Here is a 7392-nt window from a genome sequence, read left to right as displayed (position 1 = left end):
TGAACACTTGAACTTCCATCTTTAACAAACTTATGTGATAAACGTTTATGTAAAATTTTATTTTTATAAAATTTATTTGGATCCACACCACCCGTTTTAACAATTTTATAAGAATCAACCACACAATTGTCTTTGTTCTTAAAAACAGAGCCAGCACAAACATTTGAAGCAACATAATCCAAAAAAGGAAAAATTAAAGAAACATTAAAATTAATGTCTTAATTATTCAAAACAGGTAAATCATCCTCCTCAACAGTCCAATCCTCTAAAATTACTTCATCAGCACGTGAAGCAAACACATTAGTATCGTTCACTATCAAGGTTGGTTCAGTAGGTATGACTGAACCATGACCAATTTTTCCATTAGCAGACGGCTTTCCATAATGCATGAACGGTTCCCTTGCTTCCTCTTCTTTAGTAAGAGGAAGCCCAGTGTAATTATCATTATATGGAGGAGGAACCACATTGTACCCAATACTCTCACCCTTGTTCTCTTACCATTTTAATTGTTTTTCTCGACAACAATACTAGAGACATCGAATTTCTTAAAGTTGAATTCAGCATTTTTAAATTTATTAATTAATTTAGCAAACTTCAACTTAGATGCATCTAACTCGGCAGATAGCTCGGTAATTTATAGTTTTGCGTCTAAGTGATAACATTTTATGCTAAAATCCTTTTAGAGTTTTGAAAAATTCTTTTGTTTTGCCTCTAGTTTATCTTTTAAAGCCTTTGCAAGTTTCTTAAGGGTGAGATTTTCTTATTACACGCCTTCCGTTTCTAGGGGTGTTCAAAACGCTCACGGCTCGTGGCTCGCTCGAAACTCGCTCGTAAAAAGATCGGCTCGAAAAGCTCGATTCTAAATGAGCTCGGCTCAACTCGGCTCGATTTTTGAACGAGCCGAGCTCGAGCCAGGGTCAGCTCGTCTCGTGGCTCGGTTTTGGCTCGACTCGTTAGCTCGGCTCGTTGGCTCGTTTAGATTAAACCTGAACTTCATATATATATATATATATATATATATATATATATAATATCATACTTATATATATATTATGTCACCCGATACATAAAACCTTATAAAAGAATAACGAAAATAAAACATTTAAAGTTCTAATTATTAATTTAATATAATATGAATGTTAAAATTATATTTTTTTTATCTTTTATATATCAAAATTTGTAAAATAAGAAATTAAAAAATTAAAAAATTAAAAATTAAAAAATTCAAAAAAATTACAGGAGACTGGCTCGACGAGCTCGAGCTCGGCTCGAGCTTTAAACGAGCCGAGCTCGAGATTGATTTTTCAGCTCGACAAAGAAAACGAGCCAAGCTCGAGCCAGCTTCATTAAGTTCAAGCTCGAGCTCGAGCAAACTCTATCTCGGCTCGACTCGACTCGTTTACAGCCCTATTCGTTTCTCTAATCATATTACTATTGTGAAACCTATAGAAATCTACCTTATTAATGCAAGATTGAGAATACAATTCAGAACTTACCACAGCTGACCTGGTAGAAGTGGAGGCCATGAATGCGAACTGAAGATCCTTTACTTACTCCTCTGCATTGTTTTCTTCTTCAACAACATTAACTTGAGCAAGATTCACAGTGTGATTATTTATGTTCAGTGTTTCCATCTAGTTATTCCAATCAAACTCCTGAGCCACCAATCCGCGCTCATTCTCTCTAGTAACAGCAGCATTTTCTCTTCCAGCCCCACTAACCGGAACCAGTGCCCTTCACTATTCACCTCATTGGCTGGATTTGTGCATTCAAGAGCGAAGTGACCCGGCTCATGACAGTTATAGCATCTCAAAGTGTCTTTATTGAACCCCGCCTTCTTGTTAGCTGGCAAATTCTAGTTGTTTCTGCCAGTTCTCTTGGTAAACTTCTTTGCTCTAAACAATACCATGGCTATTTGCCAAGAGATATCCATTTCCTCCACATCATCAGGATGGATTTGATCTAGCTCAGCAACTACTATTAGTTGAACCAAATCTTCAGCAAGAAAATCATTGTAGTAGTTCATGAAACTGCCATTAAGGCAATGTTATCTTGAGTCTCCTTTGAAATAGAAGGAACTTGAGTGGGAGACTGACTGGAAGACCCTATAGTTGATTGAGGCTTAGTTGCTTGAGCAGCTTGTTGAAAGAACACATGAGTAGGATGTGGTGGTGGCTGAGTAAACTGACCCTGAGAGGACCTAAACATTGAGAAGTTGTTCTGAGCTTGTTGTGACTAAGGATTTGACCTTGTGTAGGTTCCTAGCCGGATCTACACAGGAGTATCTCGTAACACGAGGGTGCGGAATCCCCACGTAATACGATACAAGCGTATGACAGATAATACGTTGAACCGATTAACAAAGAAATGTCACAATACTAAAAAAACGATTGTATTGCAACATTTCAACACATGATATCAATAATCACCAATACACGTTCGGAAAAAATTTGCCTATAAGATAAGCTGAAGTGAGGTTTATATAACCTCGACAACTTCGCCTAACATACTAGGCGAAGTTGTCATAACTTCGCTTATCTCCAAGTTCGCCTACATCCCAGGCGAACTTGTGTAAAACAATATTCAAAAACCAAAACACACAATCTAATACGATTACAGACACATACAAAACACGAGATACTGAACTACTGACATTATGCACCAACAGACTCCCCCTTGGCAGTAGCTTCATATCTCTATCTTCATTCTCGTGTCTAGCAATCCCAAAAATCTCGTGTCACCCGTCTTCAAGCATGAACGCCCTGTCTTACACAGACAGATACCACCCTCTGGTACTTCTTGGCTTCATCTTTCCACGCAGGAATGTAGAATATCTTCTTATCGTTTAGTACCGGCAAATCAGCTTGAGACAAATTTACCAAGTGCATGGGATCATACACTCTCAGAATTTCACGTTCGTCTTCATCTTCCATAACAGCTTCAGCTGTTTGGCTATCAACGTACCATCACTTGAGACTCTTTAAAACATCCTTGGGCATTATCTTCATCGGCACTTCTTTCAAACACCGAATCGGCTTATAATTCATCACCATCCAAGGTTTGCCATCAGCTCGCATTCCTCTTTCCTTATCTTCAACTAGCTTCCCTTTCTGAGGCTTTAACAACTCAAACTTCTTCTCTTTCACACTTTCTTTCCACACAATCTTCCCAATTATTCTGGCCATATTGTCATCACTCCTATTAATCAATCCCAATTTAGCCAAATCCCTCACCTCACACTCAGGCAAGGTATTGAGAGATCTCAACGTCCTCTTAAAATATTGAATCCCATCAAAGCGTTTAATCACAAGTAACTTTAACTGCTCATCATACTACCAACAAATAATACCTTTCTTCGACTCAGCATACCCCTTGATATTGTAACTCTTTTTGAACATTGTTGGAAGGGCTTGCTTCTTTGTCTTAACAAAACACTGAGCATAGCCTTCTTTCCATCTCGGTTGTTCTTCCCACTCAGACTCATCTGACACATCCATATCCTGACTCACATTCACCTTGTCAACGTCTGGAATATCATGTTCTACACTATCATCCACAATTTCTCCTTCTTCTATCTCACTATCAATCACAATCTGTTCTCCTATCTTTTCAATCTCCTCAATAGTTAACACATCATCATCACCCACATCATCATCACCCACCTGATCCACCTGCCGTACCAGTTGACTCCCCCTGAGATGTGGAAGTCCCAAGAGTTTGTTCAGTTCTTGGCAACTCACCACCTGCTCCTTTCGATGCATTGGGATCATCGTCTCTATCTTGTTTCTTCTTGGTTCTCAAATCGTCGCCCTTGCAACTCATCTCCCCCTGAGATGCTAAGAACTGTTTTAGAGCATCAAAAAGTTTACCGTGCTCAACAAGGAGGGACGATTGGATCTGATTTTCTGCTACATGTCGCTGGATAGCTTGAGTCTGGATTAGATTGATTCTTGTCTATTCAGCAACTACCCATTCAAGAGCAGCTATCCTTTCAGTATCAGACAAGGTAGCATCAAAATCAAAATGCATGTGTGAAACGTCTTGAGCATAAGGTGAAGGTATTCCCAAACTGGCTGGAGTATCAGAGGCAGGCTGAACAGTAACCGCGGGTGGTATTGTTACCGATAACCCTGCAGTAGCTACCAACGTTGACTCAACAAATCTTGCAACAACCTCCGATGGAGTAACAGTAGGAGGTGGCAAGGAAACTATCTCTGGAGCAGAAAACTGAAACGTGGTTGGTGGAATACCGAATGATGATGATGTAGTCACCACGGGAACACTTGAGGTGATCGGTACTGTCACAGTTATCGAAGCAGGAACCATAGTCATACCAGATAACGAGGGTGGAGAAAAACGAACCACTCTTGAGCTTTCACCCACTCCTGAACTTTCACCAGATCTGACCTTCTTCGATATTCGTATCAACCTTTCTAACTCCTCCTTATAGTCAGATTCACTGTCATCCGAGTCTTTCTTTCTCTTGCCATGTATTCTTTCTTGTCTGACCAGAATCTGTTGTGCTTCAGCGATATCATCAGTGGAGGAGTCAGAGTCGGTTCTCTCAGAATCCGCTACAGACGTAGCTACCATCGAAACATTTACACCAGATGCCTCAGCTACTGGGGCTCGAACCTCGGCAGCTGGATCAATTTGTTCCATGTGAAGGAACCCTTGCCCACCAAAGGCTACTTCAAGATCGACCTGTTCTTCCGGAGCTGCAACAGGGTCAGCTGGCAGTGCTTGCTGTACAGGTGGTTGAGGAACATCAGCCTGTTGCGGTGCCGGGTCATGAAATTCATCTCCTGGAGGAGCAATATAAGCAGGGTTCACCAAATAACCAAACAATGCAGTGTGCCGCGGACGAAGCTCTGGTTTGCTACGAGCACTTGACGACCTACATTGCGCAAAGATTCTCTTACTTACACTCTCACCATAACGGATAGGACGTCGTTGAGGCAGCGTAGGGGCTACATGATTCAAAATCATCTGTAAAAATCTCGGGTACATTAAAAATCTTTCCCGGGCGACCGCGCGTCTCTGACTTTCAATTTCATAAAACACCATCTGACTAAAGCTGTATGGCTTGTTGTAAGTCAGGGCTGTCATTGCAGATTGCATCGTTGCCCCCATACCGTCTGTACCAGCTTTACGACCAGACATGCACACTATCATCACGTGCATCAGAAAACGCCACTGATCTAATAGAAATCCCTTTCTCCTTTGAGTGTCACCCATCGGGCCCGAATAGCCCATACGTAGAAACGCACCATCTCTGAATGGAGCCGGAAAATCTGTTGGATCATCTGTAGTTTCAGCCCCGAACTGCAAGGCGAGTCTGATTTGATCTGCCGAGAACTGCACCACCTGATTGTTCACTGTAGCGCGGATAACCGTAGGATCAACTCTACAGTCATATTCTACCGTTCGCCAAAAGTCTTCAATATTTGGTAGAGAAATGGGGAGAGTAGTAGTAATGGCGTGAAAAATACGTGAGCGAACGAGGAAGGAGATGATCTCGCGATAGTCGTCGATACCACTAGCATCCGGATCCAAAGTGATATACATGTTGTGACCCGGAAAGAACTGTTGGTTGTTGTCACCACCTTCGTCACCACCAGCCCCTGCCACAGCAGCGATATCTGCACAACAAACGGTCTAAGTTAGAACATCGACGTAGCAGATCATAACTTCGCCTGTTACCATGAGCGAAGTTATAATAACATCTAATGAACTTTTAAATAATAAAAGCTTGAGCAGGCGAAGTTAATGATAAAAGCTTGAGCAGGCGAAGTTAAACATAAGGCGAAGTTGAGTTTAACTTCGCCTAACCCTAACTTCGCCTGAGAACAAACCAGAACACCTGATTAAAGTAATCTTGAACAGGCGAAGTTATACCTAAGGCGAAGTTGAGGAAAACTTCGCCTAAACCCTAACTTTGCCTGTAACTGAAACGGCATATTACTGTGATCCGATCAAGGTTTTGTTTGAAGTATTTGAGCAACAAAACATGAAAAGATAGTTCTATTGAGATCTAGAAGAATAAATGGGTTACAAACACAGTATAAACAAATAGTTTAACGGGTGTTTAAAGGGTTGCACAAACTATGTCACAAATCGGACCACAAAGGCTTCTGATTAACACCATTAATATGAATTACAGGTTTAACCGATCCCACACACCTTTATCTCGGACAAGAAACAGATAATAATGAGGTTCGATTCAATGTTTAAGTTCGCCGAGGGTAGAAGTGTGGGTATAAGTTCGCCGTGTTTCTGATAGTTTTGAAAGTGTTTAACCAAGTTGACCCCTTATATAGGTTTGAAAATACATGGGCGAATTTAAAGTTAACTTCGCCCCTGTGACAACTTCGCTGTGATGATAACTTCGCTTGATCCAACTTCTTAATTGTTGGTACATGTGTGTCAGTAGTTCATAGTCTAGCAATTGTAATCGAGTCTGTAATGTAATTATGTTTATGATTATGTTTATGTTTTTGTAACAAGCGAAGTTGTCAACAAGTTCGCTCAGGCGAACTTGTTGAACCAGCGAAGTTATTGACAACTTCGCCTATGGCGAAGTTGTCGTGTATATAAACTGTTCAGCGGAACAGTTTGAGTGTTGGTTTTTTAGGTTTTCGTTTCAGTTGTTCACTTCGAGTGTTACGTGTCAGTGTCTGTAATAGTGACCTAGTGTCACGTGTTCGAGTTATCAATATAACGTGCTCGTGTGATTGCTTAATACATATTCTGCACTCGTATCTACCTACGCAGGGATTCCGCACCTGCGTTGTTAGCGACATCCCGTGTACGATCCGTTCAGGAACCTTCAATTGGTATCAGAGCCATCGGCTCGATTGTGAGGTTCGGGATTTCACGCGGGTGTAGAAAACGTCTCGTTTGACCTATTCGCGGGACGTGTTTTTGTTGGGATTGTGTTTTACTCGTGTTTGACAGTCATTTTCAAGCCATTACATCGATCGGAAACTGCTGGATTGACGAAAACAGATCTGAACAGTTTCAGTGTTCATCGGGCGAAGTTATCGTTCTTCAGGCGAAGTTGCCGTCACTGGAAGTAGGGTTTCGGCGAAGATATAAGGATTAAGCGAAGTTAACCACAACTTCGCCTACCTCATAAGTTCGCCTAAGCGAAGTTATCCTCAACTTCGCTTACCTCCCAAGTTCGCTTACCTCCTAAGTTCGCTCATTCTAAGCGAAGTTATTTTTAACTTCGCCCAGTCAAGCGAATTTAAGACCCAGCGAAGTTACACTTTCCAGCGAAGTTAACTTTCAGCGAAGTTATTCTTAACTTCGCCTACTGTGCTGTTTGGAAGATTTTTTTTAAATTTTCGGGTTTTCGTGTTTTCGCAAAGATGTCGTCAATTAACATCT

The sequence above is a fragment of the Bidens hawaiensis genome, unplaced genomic scaffold (assembly GCF_021521415.1).
Source record: "Bidens hawaiensis isolate Kalapana, Puna unplaced genomic scaffold, B.hawaiensis_p1.1 tig00034695_1, whole genome shotgun sequence".
Classification (NCBI taxonomy): Eukaryota; Viridiplantae; Streptophyta; class Magnoliopsida; order Asterales; family Asteraceae; genus Bidens; species Bidens hawaiensis.
This window is presented reverse-complemented; position numbering follows the sequence as displayed.